The 17,316-nt window shown below is 40.9% G+C and overlaps 1 protein-coding gene across 1 annotated transcript in view; it reads left to right on the top strand.

Moving 5' to 3' along the window:
* The window catches only part of RORA (RAR-related orphan receptor A), a 988,917-nt gene that overhangs the window by 340,245 nt on the left and 631,356 nt on the right, over positions 1 to 17,316 (top strand). The gene's annotated exons all lie outside the window — the stretch shown is intronic.

The following is a 17,316-nucleotide window of genomic DNA, read 5'->3' as shown; positions in this document are numbered from 1 at the left end:
TCGGCTTGCTCAAGTCTACAATCAACATTCTTGGCACCAGCAGCCAGGAAATCAAAAGATAAATTACATTAGGAATGTCTGTTTTTAGGAACTTCTCCAGAGTGCTGAAGAGCAAAGATGTCAGTCTAGAAACTAAGGTGCACCTGATTCAGGCCATGGTCTTTACAGTTACTTGCTATGCATCAGAGAGCTGGATAACAATGAAGGATGACAGCAGAAGAATTGATGCCTTTGAGCTGTGGTGCTGGAGAAGAGTATTGAACATACCATGGACTGCCAAGAGAACAAACAGGTATGTCCTGGAGAGGGTAAAACAAATTTCTCTCTGGAGGCAAAGAATTTTAAGTTCAGTCTCCCATAGTTTGGGGCATGTTGCCAGTCCTTGGAAGACATCATGGTTGGAAGGTTGGATGGACAATGCAGGAGAGGATGACCCTGAATGAGATGGGTTGATACAGTGACTGGGGTAATAGGGGCAGGTGTGTTGGAGACAGTGAGATTGGTTCAGGATATGACAGACCAGATTCAGAGATGGCACATAACAACAATAGCATCATTAATATCACGTGCAAACAAAATACTACTAAGGATCATTAAGAAACAGCCAGAACCATACATAGAGAACTGCCAGATGTTCATTCTGGATTTAAAAGAGACTGTGACATCAAAGATACCATTGCTGATGTCAGATGGATTCTGGCTGAAAGCATAGACTACAAGAAGAATGTCCATTTGTGTTTTATTGATCATACAAAGACATTAGACTAGGTGGATCATAACAAATTATGGCAAACATTGAGAAGAATGAGATGTCTGGAGCACTTAATTATGCTCCTGTGAAACCCATACCTAGATCAAGAGGCTGTTGTGCAAACATAGCAAAGGGAACACTGCATAGTTTAAAACTAGGAAAGGTGTGCATCAGGGTTAGATCTTTTCTCCATACCTATTTAATTTGTATGCTGAGTAAATTATTTGACAAACTGGACTCTAAACAAAAAATGTAGCATCAGAATTGGAGGAAGACTTATCAATAATCTTCATTATGTGGATGACACAACCTTGAGGACTTGAAGGTGTTGCTGCAAAAGTTTAAACACAGTAGCCTTCAATAGAGATTGCATCTCAATGTCAAGGCGGAAAAAAATCACCACCATTGGAATGGTAGGCAACATCATGATGGAGAGAAAAAGGATTGAGACTGTCAACTATTTCATCTTTCTTGTATCCACTATCAGTACACTTGAAACCAGCAGTCAGGAGATGAAACATCTAGTCTTAAGAAAGTCTGTAGTCAAGGAACTTTGCAAATTATTAGGAAGCAATAATATTGGTTTGAGGACTAAGGTGAGCCTGATTCAGTCCATGGCCTTTTCAGTCACTTGCTATGCGTCTGAGAGTCAGACAATGAATAAGGATGATAGAAGAATTAGTTCCTTTGAACTGTAGTGTTATAGAAGAGTGCTGAAGAGCCCATGAACTCCCAAAAGAACAAAGAGTGATGTCTTGCATCAGATGCAGCCAGAGTGCTCTTTATAGGCAAAGATAATGAAGCTTCATCTCACATAATTTGACCATGTTGCTGGGAGAGGTTCTTTCTCAGAGGGGGACATCATGCTTGAGAACGTGGAGGGATGGCAAAGGTGAGGAAGACCCTCAACTAGGAGAATTGACAGTGACTACAGCAATGGACTTGACTTTGTCAGAGATTTTGAGGATGGCACAGGGTGGGACAGAGTTCAGATCTGTTGTTTATTGGGTCACTATGACTTGTGTATATATCTCCCTTGTATTTAAAAGTCATCCCAAGGATCTAGTGTTATTTATTTTGGAGGAACATTCTTGTAAGTTGTACAGTACTCTTCTGTCAATTTGCTGCACTGAGGTAATCTGGGTTTGCTATGATACTGAACCTTCTGCCATTGGGGTGGGGAGGTCAAATGTCATAATGGCTGCCCATGGTGGGCAGTGTTTGGTGGAGCTCCCAGTGAAGGAGTGGAATCAACTTTCTAAACCACATGTTTCTGGAAACTCTATGAACTTGGAGAAATGACAATAGTTTATAGAAAGGCTTCAGGCCTTTTTGCTCATAGGGATGCTATAAGTCGTGCTTAACTGATGGCAATCAACAACAACATGACTTGTATTCAATTCGAAGACACTTACCAGCAACAAATGTTTGAATGAAAAACTATGTAAGCTTTCACGTAGATAAATAAAGCAGCAAATAAATAAAACCCAATAAAATAAATTATTAGGAAAAAAGGAAAGAAAAAGAAGACTTGCAAATCTAAATTTATTATTATTAAATACAGCAGACAGAATTTTTCACTCTGGAGGTAATACAGCCTCATTTGCAAATGTCAATTTCTTCACATTACTTTCAATTTATTTTGTCTCAAACCAGTAACAGTAACTACTGCAGATCAGTTTTGGTCTGCACGCTGTACTTTGAGAGGTATTCAAGGACTGGTTACTACATGCACTTCTTCCTCATTGCTGTGTTTTCTACTATAATGTGTAAATTACTTGTGGACAGACATTAGATCATGCATATTTATGTAACCACCTCCCCCAATGCCCTCCATTAAGTCTGGTAAATAAGTCTGGCTGAATAATGATAAGGTTGATTGTTCTAATTTTAAAAAAAAATAATTAAAATAATTAGTACTATTACTGATAATGACAACGAATTGCTGTTATTATCACTACTATCCATTTAAAAAAACAACAAAATTATGTTTAGAATTGTCTTTTTTATTTTTTATTAATAGTGTATTCCTGAGACCCAAGTGTTTAAATTTAGTTTAGGGTGTGAAAGTTTAATTTTGAAAATTAAAACCCCCTAAGCATCCTGGTAATTATTGATTATTCATCAGGTTGCTGTATAATTTCTTAAAATATAAGTCAGAATAAATGCTTAGGGGAAACTTTGTACTTGAACTTAGCTCCACTTCTTGGAAGGCTAACTTATGTTCAAAAATAGTTTTCAATACAAGCCCCTCTGTTTCTAGACCCACGAATCCTAAGGAGTAAAAGCATAATAGAATTAGAAATTCAAAATTCATTACCATAGAGTCAGGACTGACTCCTAGCAGACTCTGCTGGGTTTCTGAGGCTGTAAATCACTGGGGATGAGATTACTCCGCTTTCTCGATATTTGAACCACCAGGGTGTCACCTTTGCGTTAGCAGCACAACTCGCTACTAATTTGTCACCAGAGCTCCCAGTCCTAGAATGTGCTATATAATACACAAATTAAAAATTCTTTCTCTTATGTCTAAATCTCTAGTGCCATTTTCAATCCTCTATTCTCTTCCAAGGACAATAAAGGCAGCTGGCTTCACATGGGACCTGGGAGAAGCAGAAGATCCTTGCATACTAATGATCGAGAAAACAAGATAAAACAGGAGTGACATTAGGAAAACATAGCAGAGTAAGGAATTCAAAAGTCTAACCCTCCATAAAATTGATGAAGTCTAGGAAAAATGATCAGAATAATCCCCCCCCCCCAAATTCTGGAATCTAGCTAAAAGCCTGAAGCAACCCAGGGACTGCTTATTTAAATACACACACACACACACACACACACACACACACACACACACACAGCCAATTTTTTTATAATGTGAGTGAGGTTTGTGGCATCAAAGCTTACTTGAGTTCCATCCCCAGATCCCTAGCCTTAAAAATAACAGCCCAGATTCTTGGTACCAATATTTGAGGGATCAGAACAGACTTCATTCACAAAGGTTTCTTTTTAAATTTATCTTTTTGTTGCTATTGAGTTTACATACAGCAAAGCATGTACCAGTTCCACTGTTTTCGTATCATTTTGTGGCTTTGACTGCATTCTGCAAGTTTTGTAACCATTCTTAGCTTTTTCCTAAATTTTTCCTCCTCTGTTAAAATAAATATACTGTCCCTAAAGTTCTTTTTAAATTTTGCAAATTTTCTTCTTTTGATTGCATACATAGATAGTTCTTAAAAGAACAAAGTGATCAAACCAGACATATTTTATTGGTCAAGCTAAGGTATTGGTTTTTAAAACAACTTCAGGGAACAATTTTAGCTTTAGCTTTTATCTCAGGACACTAATTTCAAGAATTCATCTAACCTCTGTTGGCTCTAAGAAGTCTAGAATCGGTGGGAATTTGAAATTCCGTTCTGCATTTCCCCCATTTTTGATCATGATTCTTGTTTTAAGTATTTGTTCAAGATATTCAGTAATGGTAGCTGGGCATCATGCAGTTCTTCTGGTCACATAGCAAAGGAAGCAATTGTTCATGAAGGTAATCGTCCATCCTCCCAACTCCTCCTCTTCTTCAGTTGTTCCAGGTGAATAGAGACCAACTGTTGTGCAACAGAGCAATATATGAAGAATTCTTAATAATGCCTTATTAAAAAGACAAACAACCCAATTAAAGAATGTGTCACTTGAGAAGTCTCAAAGAAGATCTTCAAATAGCCAATAAAGGAAACATAAATCAAAACCAACATGAGATACCATTTCACATTCCTAGGTTGATTACAATTTTTTTTAATGTAAAATAAGTATTAAAGAGTATTTGTCATAATTGGAGCTCTCAGACATCATTTGTGGGAATGTAAAATGATCTAGCCTTTGAGGGAAGCAGTTTGGCAGTAAATTAAATGTTGAATGTAGAGCTAACATTGTACTTAGAGGCTCCATTCCTTGGTATACCCTGAAGAAATATGAAACTCCTTGTTCAGACAAATAATTTTACACTCATGTTTATAGTAGCATTATTTGAAATAGCAAAAAATAAAAAGCACATATCCAAAAACTTTTATATGGAAAAACAAACATGTTACAGCCATATGGTGGCATATTATTCACCTAGGAAAAGTAATGACAGTGTTACATGCTACAGCATGACTGAAACTTCAGAATGTTACCTGGTAAGTGAAAAGAGCCATTTAAAACATTATCGGCGATATTATTCCATTCAAATGAAAGTCTCGATTAGGGAAATCTGTAGAGATAGAAAGTAAAATGTAACTAGAGTATGGGATATTGAGAGAGATAATGAAATTGGGACTTTCTTTTTGAGGTAATTAAATTTTAAAATTACTGTAGTAATAGTTGCATATATTTGTGAATATAACAAAAATATTGATTTGTATTCTATAAATGGATAAATCATACAGGGTGTGACCTCTATCTCAATGAAGTTATAAAAAATAGAGTACATAGGTATACGTGCTAAAGTAGAATAAAGTTATACAAAATGGTAAGCTGACATCAACTTAAAAGTTTAAAGAATACAATTTTTTCTTACATAATATTACAATATTAAATTGCACTATCACTCCCCACTCATACCTCAAACTAAATATATAACACTTAAGGGAAATTACAGATCATCATGATCTTGACATAGTAATCTTACAGTGACATCATTGGTGGGTCCATAAATAGTTTTCTTGCACTTTAGTGGATTTTGAAAAGCAACGAGGTAGAGACTAAGTAACCACGTAATTCATTGTTCAAATGGGAAACTTTTTAATATGTCAGTGGACAGTAACCAGATTGGGATGCTGCTTAAATGGGCATAAACCAGATTGTCCCGGAAACTCAGGTCATGTGATTACCTAAGCAGAGATACAAAGAACTGAAGAATAACTCAGCATAAAGATTGGAGGCTCATTAACAACCTGTGCTATGCAACAGACACAACCTAGTCAAGATTTTATTTTACTTGACTACATAATCAATTCCCAGAGAACAAACGATCAAGAAATAACGATTGCATTTGGAAAGTTTGCTGAAAAGCCCCTCTTTAAAGTGTTAAAGAGCAAGTATGTCACTTTGAGGACTAAGGTTCCCATAACCCAAACCATATTTTCAGCCATCTCATTTGCATATGGAAATCAGACAATGAATAAGGCTGACTCATGAAGAATTGATGTCTTTGAATTTTGGTTTGGGGAAGAATACGTACTATAAGCTACCAAAAGAAAAAACAAATCTTTCTTGGAGGTAAGAGTGATAAGACTATATTTTACATGCTTTGAACTTGTTTTCAAAAGCAGTCAGTCCCTGGAAGACATCACGCTTGGAAAATTAGAGGGTCAGCAAAAAAGGAGACCCTCATTGAGGCTAGTTGACATTATGGCTGTCACAGTGAACTCGGTCGTAGCACAGGTTGTAAGAATGGCTCAGGACTGGGCACGTTTCGTTCTTTTGTGGGTCTCATTTCTTTCTGAGTCAGAACTGACCCAACAGCATCTCACAGTGACAACAGCAATGCAGAGGTGACATTCATTTCCAGGTTCAGGCTCATGTCTTGGTTTGGGAGGGAAGATTGTTTCAAAAGGTTGATAGTTGTGCTGCTAATGCTGCTGTAGGTGGTGGTGGTGAGCTTTACCTGTCTCTTTCTTATGCAGGAAGGGCTGTTAGTGCAGGCCCCTTACATGCTGTCTCACTGAGGCTAGGATTTCATTTGAGGCAGGAGGAGGGAGGGTCTTCTAATGGCTTAACAGTGTCTGGTCAAGGTCTCTTCCTAAGATTAGCACTGACTTTCCTGTTCTATATCTAAATAAGGACTTTGGGATTAGCCAAGGCTGCTTTGCTAACATTTCTCTCTTCATTATCCACTGCATATAAGATAGAAAATCTACATGGTCGGATCAGACTAGCAAATTTGAGCTCATATAGGAGGTACAGAGTTTTTTAGACACAAGCAGTATGAGTGGGTATAAAAGGATTCGTCTTTTCATATTCTCTGTTTTGATCTGTATTTTCCTAAAGACACTTGAGAGCATTTGATCTGACTGTGTCATTTTATCAAAGAGAAAACTGACATTCAGAAAGCAGTAAGACTCTCTCATTTCGTTTCCTCACTTCCTAATGTTGTAGAGATTGAAGTGGTTGTCTGCTAACTGCAAGCTCAGCCGTTCAAACCCACCAGCTACTCCAAGGGAGATGAAACCATTTGCTTTCATGAAAATAAAAATAAAATTTAAAAAAAATACAGCTTTGGAAATCCTGTGGGGCAGTTTGAGACTCTCTTACATGGCAATTGACTTATTCGCAGTGCATGATTTTAGTCACCTAAGTAAACAATCCCTTACTCTTACTGTAACTCTTATTTGTCTCTCATTGCCATTGAGTTGGAACTGCTTTATAGCTGACCCTCCAGCTGGTTTTCAGAGGATATAAATTACATGGGAGGAGACAGCCTGTATAGGAGATCCCTAGGTAGCACGACCTACCTAAAGATTGCCATTTGAAATCCATCTAGCAGAACCTCTGGAGAAAGACCTGGCAATGTGTTTCCTCGAAGGTAACAGGGAAGGAAATCCTGTGCTGGTCTGTAATGCATGGGGTCACCACGAGTCAGAATCAACTCCATGGCAACAAGTTTAGTATATCTGCTGGTTTCTTCCCAAGGGAGTTTTGGTGGGAGAGTCAGTAGGGAGTTGAACTGTTGAGCCAAAGATAGTCCTTCCCTGTCAGTTAAAAATCTGCCATTGGCTCTGCAAGAGAAAGATGGGTATATTTCTCCAAGCAATTTATAACCACAGAAACCTGATGGAGGGTCAATGAATTAATTCTGACTCCACAACAACGAGTTAAGTCTAAGTAGGAGCGAGAGCCTTTTCTCTGTAGGCTGTCTTCAGTTTCCATTTTATGGAAGTCTCAAAAGGAAAGAAATTTGTCCACGTCTAGAGTGAACTTTCAGAGGGTCAAAGACATTAGCAGGAGTGTTTTTTGTGCAGCAGGCGAATCTCAGGGAGGATCCCAAAGCCCCTCTGGCCATCTTGAGCCCCAGTCTGCCTGGCCATGCAGTCCAAGCCCCAACTCAGCAACGTCATCAGTGAGAAGACAGTCTGCTGTCCGCCAGGGTGGCTGGGCTGTGAGTTAACGGATCAGCATCCAGAAAGTACCTTAAGGATTTCCAGATCTGGTACATACACATACCACTTACATTCCCTACCTCCAGGGTTTCTTGAGAAGCTTCTACTCTCCACCCCCCATGAGAGTATGTTGAGGTGGTGTCAGGGTGGGAACTTGTATAACTGCATAAAACAGAAGGAAATGTGTTAGTGACATATTGCTGGGTTGAGATGTTACTGTAAGAGATGGTGCATCTTGGACATGTGTGTAAAAGTTGTGCCTTTTTTTTTTTTTTACAGTGAAATAAAACAAACCTCTATTTATTGCTCCCTATGTGTTACTGGGGAGGCAGCATAGTGCTTGATATTAGGTAATGTTTAATATTTTTCCCATGCTACATCCCACCTATCCTACTGCCAGAGTCTATGAGGACATATGTGCCCCATATGCAGTGGACTAGGTAACTGTCTTCCAGATTTCCAGGCCCAGGCTGAGGAGCATGTCCAGAGCTACATCTGTTAGTTGAAACATTTCAATCAGTATCCCATCTATTCTTGGGGCCTTATTTTTTTGTGTGTCTTCAGTGTAACATGAACTTCTCATTCACTATCATTGGCTTTTATCATATAATATTTCCTAGGTTATTTCATTGTTGACTAGCTCTTTGGGGTACAGTGACTCAGTATATTCCCTCCATTTTCCTTTGATGGATCAATCAAAGTCTTGCCCATAGCATTGCTCAGCATTGTAACTCAAGTCTTGAATTTGCTTTTTAGTTTACTCAGGTTGAAAAATGCCAAGTGTGTTCTTTTCATTTTCCAACTCCAGCTTTTTACACATTCTGTTATAATACATTGCTTTGTCTTCTCAAGTGCCCTATTAAAACTCATCATACTGCCCAGCAAAATATAAAGCAGTCATTCATCCTACATTCCATTCATTTAAAAAAACATAGTCAAAAAATCTTAACAACAACAAAAAGATAATTTTGTAGTGAAAGGATTTTTTAAAAGGCAGTAGTTATGAGAGTCCTTCCAGCTCATAATGTCGCCCCGGTTAGTCCCTGCTGATGAACAGGAAAAGATGTAGGGTGTCTGGGATATGTGCAAGTAGGAGTGGTAGTGTGGAGACAAAATCAAAGCCCGAGGCCATGGAGTTGATTCTGATTCATAGCAACTCATGTGTCACCAAATAGAATTACGATATAAAATTTTCAATGGTTGCATACTTTGTGGAAGCAGATTGCCAGGTCTTTCTTCATCACTTCTTCATGCTGCTCCCTGGCTAAAATACCAGTACTTCCCCCACCTCCCATCACCTACAGGGAAGATTCCTGACTCTTCCCGGCATGGAGCCTGGGTTCTCTGTCTTCTGACTACAGCCCACCTTTCTATGCCTGTACATACTCTCACGCCCTGCTCCTATGTCACCAGACAGACACGACTGCTTGCCCATCCCCAGAGGTTTCCACATCCTTCTGCCCAGGAAAGTCAGCTCCCTTTCTTAGCAGGACATAATGCTCTTCACCAGAATTACCTTCTGGTCACGTAAAGAAGATAAGTGAGTCAGGCAGAGATGTTTTTCCCTTTTGGACACAAGGAATGTGAGAGGTAGAATTCCTTGACTGAAACAAGGTGTCAAAGGAGTGCTGGTGAAGAGGCTTTCTTTGGGGTTCAAGTTCAGGTGTACCTTATCCTTCTTACCGCACTTCCTTTAATAGCAACTAGAAGGACATGAAAGGATTTTAGCTCATTAGATGATTCAGAGATGACTCATGGAGTTCAGGGAGCCATGGTGATACAGTGATTAAGTGCTGGACTGCTAGCCGAAACATTGGTAGTTCCAACCTAGCAGCTACTTTATGGGGAGAGAGAGCTGGCAGCCTGCTTATGTAAAGATTATATCCTTGAAAACCCACGGGGCACGAGATTCTGTGAGTCAGAATGACTCAGTGGCAGTGTGTGTTTCACTTTTTGGAGTGAAGTCTCACATGACGAGACTCCAGTATATAGAATGGGTGGTGCATGTGGTTAACACAGTTGGTTAATCGTTGAAAGGTTGAAAGTTCAGGTCTCCCCTGAGATAGCTTAAAAGACACAGAATCAACAACAGGTGGTAACATTTGGGGGGAAAAATAATTAACATAGATGAGTCCAGTGGGAGCAAAAGCATCGGTTGGATTATTGATCCTCCAGTGTTATCTCTAGACTTTCCTCAGATTATTCTTCTGTCATTTCTGCAACTTACCCAAGGAGCAGCATACTAACCAGACGTTAAAGCAGATTTGAAATGCAATGCCCTCAGACTCAGGAGGAGAAAAGTTTGACTCAAGTGAAAGTGTGACAGTGAGCCAGAAAGAAATCCCAGTATCAAATAATCCTCAGTGTGGGCTCTGAGAGTTGTGGGCCCAGTGGGTGGAAGGGTCTAATAGCCAGACCAAGGTCAGCTTCTCACACCTCCAACACACAGCTACAAAAAGGAGTCATTGCAGGGAGCCGAGTGAGTCACCAGTGGGTACAGACCTTCAGTACCAAGGTGACTTTTCTCTTTGTTCTCCTTGAGCCCGGCCCTGCCAGGGTCACCTCCTCCCTGGGCCTGGTTACAAGGGTCGTAAGGGCAAGCTCTGTTGTAAGCGGTATAATGTTAACTGCTGGGACGTGCCAGTCTGTCAGAGGTCACCGCTGTTACAAGTTTCAGAGGGAACATTTTTAGTAGAAGGTGAGACAGGAGAACTACTGCGGGCTAGACTTTGAGGCGGCAGGCTTGAAAAAAATGGAGAATTTTCAGAGCAGCAGTCTAAGGCTGGTGGGCCACCTCTGCTCATCCCTCGCCAGCCCTCAAAGCACAGAAAGAACGCGCTTTAAGGAAAATTGGTAGATGGCAAGAAAAATAAGTGACCCCTGAATCATTAGTTTTAATATTGTTCTTCCATCTACAAACTAGGGAACTCTGGTGAAGAGCTTCCAAACCCAAAAGCAGGCCGCTTGAATGTACCAGCCACTCTGTGGGAGAAAGATGGGCAGTCTCCTCCCATGCGATTTACAGCCTCTGAAAAACTGATGGAAGGGCAGCTATATGTCAGTTCTGCTTCTATGTCACTGAGAAAGACCCACACACTGGGTTAATGTAACCACGTAACATCTCTGGGTCTCACAGGTGTTGGACCCTAAGTCATAACTGACCCCCACGTTGGTTTCTGAAGTTGTAAATCATAACAGGAGGAAGAAACTGTCCATCTTTCTCCAGGAGAGATGGTGGTGGATTCGAACTGCCAAAAATGGGCAGCGTTTGGGTTAGCAGCTCAATTTGCTATGGACTGTGCAACTATGGGACTGGAGTTCCCTGTATGTTCTCAAACATCTTAACTCTGATGCTCAGTGAGCCTGTGACTCTTAAGATTCTCCCATGTCTCTGCATCTTCTTTGTTCCTCTTCAGGACTCTGATTCTCAGTGTTTCCACCCTCTACATTCTGCAGGGCATTAAAAATATTATCTTCCCCGTGCCTAGCTGCCAGGCTGCACTGCCTCCATTTTTAATTCTAATCTCAGATTTCCCGTGAGTCAATGGGTGATTTAGCACAGCTGCCTCTTTTATGATACTTCTTAATCAATTAAAGCAAGACCTTGTCTATAACTGAAGAGACTGGGATTCTTGAATGAATACTAGTCAGGCATGCCAGAGTGTTCTCAGGCCAGAAGATAATGATAATTGCAATTAAAATTATAACTACAGCAACAAGCAGTGAGAAGCATTTACTCTGTGCCATGCTCAGGACAGAGGCATTAACATGGTTTAACACCTTTTAATCTTCAAAAAATACTGTAAGTTAACAGAGTTGTTATTTACATTTTATAGATGAGAAAACCAAGCCTAATAAGTGTAAATTATTTATCTGTAGTCACACAGAATCTAAGTAGTGGATCAGCATTTGAATCCAGACTAAACACCCTGAAGAGAAGGGTTTCCACCCCTAAGACTTAACCAAGAAAAGTTCCAGACTTTGATTTTAAAGGAGTGAGATTGCACACATTCTCTATCTCTGCCCCCTTCTTTTTCTTCCCTCATACTCATCCATATTCATAACCAACTGTGTGTGTGTGTGTGTGTGTGTGTGTGTAAGTTCTGTGAGAGAACAGCAACACCATCACCTTGTGAGGTCAGTGTATGTACTTGTTCACCAGTGTCAAATGTCAGTGCTGGGTTGGGGACTTCCTCCTGGGAACACTTCAAGACACACACACATACACAGACACAGTATTTTTATGTCAGGGTCATGGTACAGTCTGAGTTCGGTTATTATCGTTGCGTTATTAATTGTACTCACATCTCTTCCTACCAGGTTTAGCTCCTGTGAGTGGCATTGGCTGTTTCCAGATGTTTACCCTTAAAGGAAAGGTTGCCACCACCATTCAGTGGACCACTTGACTATTTTTCTACTATTACAGTGACTAGTAAATATTTCAACAGTGGAACAGTCTTGATTATCTACTGGAATCTTACAGAGCAGTACAAATGAAGGCAGGTGAAAACAGAGCTCGTGTGTTTGCAGCATAAGTGGGAGGGAGATCTGAACCTTGTCCTCTCCTCTCTCCTGTCCTTCCTGTCCATGCTGGCCTGAGAGGTGCCACCATGGGAGTTTCAGTGCCTGGGACGCTGTTTGACAACTACTGCCCTAATCCAGGCTGCCCGAAGATGGGAGGGGCACGTCAGAGTTTCCTTGCCCCTCCTAGCGCACCGTGAGCACGTCTTACCTGTGAACCCGGGGGACGGTATGAGCAGCAGTGGATTCTGGGCTTAACATTCTGTGTATATATACAGAATTAGCTCAAATCTGTATACATACCTATCTTTTAAAATCCTTACTGGCTGCAAGGTGGGAGAACATGACTGCTTGATGGACCCTTCTATGATCTTTAATTCATCATTTATGTGTGTGATGCGGTTCTGTGCTATCGAGTCAACTACAACTCATAGCACCCCTGTGAATAACAGACCTGAACCTTTCCTTCTCTGCAACATCCTCACAACCTTCAACACATTTGAGCCCATTGTTACAGTACCAGTGTCAGTCCGTTTTGTTGAGGGTCTTTCTCTCTTTCTCTGACCCTGCATTTACATTTGTCCAGCAAGATGTCTTTTCCCAAGAACTGGTCCTCTTGACATCATGCCCAAAGGATATGTATACTCTTGAGATGGATGGGGAAGAGGTTGGTGGCGGTAAAATGGAAAGGCTACTTCTGAGGTCAACATGTATAAAGAGGAAGAGAGAAAATGAAGAATTGCAATGGAATTGGGGATGGGGAACAAACAAAAACAGCTCTGAAGAAAAAAACATAGAGTGGAGGCTTCTTGGCAAAACTGAAGGACCTGATGTCTCACATCCCAGGTGGAGTATTGGGGCGCGTGCTGTCTCTGTTGTGTTTGGAGGACTAGCCCCTGTTCCAGGTTGGGGTGTGTAGAAGTGGCAGAAGGGAGCGTATGCCTGCTTCATGTAACACATCAAGAGAGCCAGGAGATAGTGACCCTCCCTCCAAGGAACTGACCCTCTGGTAGGGGGCAAACACAAACACAAAATCAAAGAGGAAGTCAGGCAAAGCAGCGAGGGAGGTGCAAATGGAATGCTACAGGGGTCAGGGAAGGGAGCTTCTGGGAAGATCTCCAAGCCCAAGCTGGATTTCCTGCATCGAACATGGAGCGTGATGTTCCTTTCAACACTTAAGAAACAGATTTCGGGTGACATGTTAGACTGTACATTTTCTTTTCTCAAACTCATTATCACCAGCTCATCCTGGATTCATTGTCCTTGGAGAAAAGAGGAAATGACATCTCAGTGTATATGCCCGAAAGAGGCACAAAAACGTGACTGGGCTTTCCCCCCAACTGAGTCAGGGGAATGCTTGCTTTCATTTCACTCCCAATGGCGTGTGGCCCGGGAATTTTCTGTTCATCCCGGTCCGAATTTTTGGTGGCCTTTCCATTTTTGTTTCATGGCTTTGCAGCGTCTTTCAGTTGAGAATACCATTGTAGAAAACCTGAGGCCAACACTGCAGGAGACGGAAAAATCCGACAGTCCAAAGAAAAGGAAGAACAGGAAAAAGCCCCCCCCCCACCACCACCACCACCAATTCCCTAGGAGGGCTTGCTCTCAGCCCATTGCTGGCAAGCTGGGGAGAGGACTTTGCTGCCATAAATATAAAGCCAGGGGAGGCTGTGGGGCATCGTTGGAGCTCATCTCATGATTTACTCATCTTCTGAGTACCCCAACACTGTGCAATAGGCTCCAAATCCAGTTCCTTGGCCCCATTAGCACTCAGTCCCTTTACTACATGTGCAGTCTGAAGCCCCTTTGCCAAAGTTAGTAGGAGAAAAAGCATCCTCAGTCTCATTCGTAGAACTTTCTAAAGAGCCTCGCAGAGTGCCTGGCGCAAAGTGGGGACATGCTCAGATGATGCTTCTGGGACTGATCTGGTTATGAACGGAAGCAGAGGAGGAAAGGGCATCAGCAGCATGTGTTGGAAGGACAAACTCTGTAACAGAAATAGCTGCCACTTATTAAGCCTTTGTGTACCAAGAGCCTGGTGAGGGAGCCCTGGTGGCCTAGTGGTGAAGAGTTGTGCTTCCTAACCCAAAAGTTGGTGGTTAGAGTTTCCCACCTGCTCCACAGGAAAAAGAGGGATGATTAAGGTGCATCAGTAGCACAGTGGTTATAGCACTAGCTTGCTGTCCAAAAGGTTAGCCTCTTAAGCCATCAGCAGCTCTGCTAGAAAAAGATGAGACATTCTACTTGTGTAAAAAGTACTGCCTTGGGAGCCCTTTAGGACAATTGTACCCTGTCTGCAGGCTTGCTCTGAGGTGGAGTCACCTTGATGCCTAGGGAGTTTGTCAGGGTTCCAGTTGTTTTTGCTTTTGTGGTTTACTTTATTGCTCCCCTTTTTTTCCAGTTGTGGTGTTTTGTGTGTGTGTGTGACGTGCTTGGAATCTTCTTATCTTCATCTCCATTCCTTTTCTATCAACAAACAAACAAAATATAAAAAGCCTGGTGTCATCAAGGCGATTCTTACTCATAGCATCTTATAGCACAGAGTCGAACTGCCCCAGAGGGCTTTTTCTAAGGCTGCAGTCTTTATGGAAGCAGCCTGCTACACCTCTTCCTCTCACACAGACCAGCTGGTGGTTTTAAACTGCTGACTTTTTGGTTTGCAGCCACACACTAATTAATCACTGCACTACCAGGGCTTCTTAAATTATTGTGAAGGCCAGAATCAGTGCTGCCATTAGCCAAACCATAGTTGGCTCCCCATAGTCTTTCAAGAGTTGATTGAGTAGTGGTGACAACAGCACAACATGGTGAGTAAAATTAACATCACTGAATTGTAAGCTTGGAAACAGTTAAAATGAGAAACTAATTTCCAAATATTTTGTTCTGTTTTGTTTTATTATTTTTTTTGAGTGTGTATCATCAAATCGGATTTGACTGGTACAGGAATAGATTGCCCCTCCTTCTCCAGCAGAGCATATGGTGGATTCAAACCACCTATCACTGGGATTGCAGTGCAACTGCTTGCCACTAGGCCACCAGAGCTCCCTTACTGCCAAATATTTTACTGCAGGAATTTTTTTTAATAAATTTTTATTTTATACTGGTTTGCTTACAAAGTTCATATACATTAATTTTTACACTGGATCTTTCCCATTTCCTTTACCCACTCCTCCCTCTACCTATGAAATTGTGTGATCTTATGGTTACCCTTGGCCCATCCTCACCCCTCTGCTTCTACCCTTCCCCCTTTCGATCCTCATATCCATTTTACTAGTTATCAATCTGGAATAATGGTCTTATACAGTATTTGTCTTTATGAGAATGAGTTAGTTCACTTATCATAATGCACTCCAGTCCCTCCCAAGTTATGTAGTAATTTTTAAAATCATTGCTCCTGTATGCTGTGTACTATTCCATTGTGTACCACAATTTCTCAGTCCATTCAATTGTGGTTGGGCATTTAGGCTGTTTCTGTGTTCTTGAAATGGTGAATAACACTGTTACGAATATTGGTGTACAAGTCTCCATTTGTGTCTCATTTCTAATTTTCTGGGGATGTATTCCAAACAGTGGGATAGCTGGGTCATATCTTCAGCCTTTTAAGGAACTGCCAAACTGCCTTCCAGAGTGGTTGTACCATTTTACAGTCCCATCAACAGTGCATAAGAGTTCCTATCTCTCCACATCCTCTCCAACATTTATTACTTGCTGTCCTGTTAAATTTTGTCATGGCTATTGGGGTGAGATAGTATCTCATTATAGTTTTGCTTTGCTCTTTCTTACTGCCAGTGATTTTGAGCATTTCTTCATGTGTCTGTTGGCCATCTGAACATCTTCCTTTGTGAAAAGGTCTTTCCATGTCTTTTGCCCCTCTTGTGATTGGGTTATCTGTCTTTTTCTTGTGGTGGCCCTGTAAGATTCTGTAAACTTCTTTTATGAGACTCTTATCTGAGATGGTATTGTCAAATGTGTTTTCCCAGTCAGTAGATTTTCGTTTCATTTTGTTGAAAAATGGTTTTGATGCACACAGGGATTTAATCTTTAGAAGGTCCCATTCATCAATTTTATCTTCTCTTGGTTGTGTATTCCTGGCTGTATATGTCAGCCTTTTTATACCATGACCTAGGCCTTCTTTTTATTTTTTAATTTAGGTTGTTTATTTTTCATTTCAATGAACATCTACAGAGATTTTGCGATTCCATTCATTCATTGCAACAATGGCCTAGGCCTTCTAAGCTTATGGTTTGGAGCTCTACTCCCAGGTCTCTGATCCACCTTAAGTTGATTTTTGTGCACGGTGAGAGATGTGCATCTTGCTTCAGCTTTCTGCAAGTAGTAGTCCAGTTTTGCCAGCATCATTTTTTGAAGAGGTGGTTGTTTCTCCATTTGATAATTTTTGTTTCCTTGTTGAGTTTCAGGTGACCGTAGATAGGTGGATTAATTTCTGAGTTCTCAATTCTATTCCATGCCATTGTACAAGTACGATGCTGCTTTGATTACTACCATTGTGTAGTAAGTTTTGATATCAGGGAGCACTATGCCTCCCACTTCATTCTTGTTTTTCAGAAGTGCTTTGCTTATTCGAGGTCTCTTTCCTCTCCAAATACACTTGCTAATTGCCTTTTCTTTCTCTTTGAAAAATGAGTTCCGTATCTGTATTGGGATACTGCAGCAAAATTTTTAAGAAGAAAAATAATCTCCTCAGATCCCCCCAAGTGTCCTCCTCTGGGCTTAGCTCTCTGTGATAGCACACTGTGTTGTTGGGTTTTTTGTTTTGTTTTGTTTTGTTTTTTATTTTAATAGACATTTACAGAGGTTTTGGATTTCCATTCATTCATTGCCACACTTTTCTCCCTGCCCACCCCTCCCCACCAGTTCGCTCCTCTCTCTGAAAAGAAAAAGAAGAAAAAA

This window comes from Elephantulus edwardii, unplaced genomic scaffold (assembly GCF_000299155.1).
Source record: "Elephantulus edwardii isolate Elephantulus edwardi_28Jun2011 unplaced genomic scaffold, EleEdw1.0 scaffold00264, whole genome shotgun sequence".
In the NCBI taxonomy this organism is placed as follows: Eukaryota; Metazoa; Chordata; class Mammalia; order Macroscelidea; family Macroscelididae; genus Elephantulus; species Elephantulus edwardii.
This window is presented reverse-complemented; position numbering and strand designations above follow the sequence as displayed.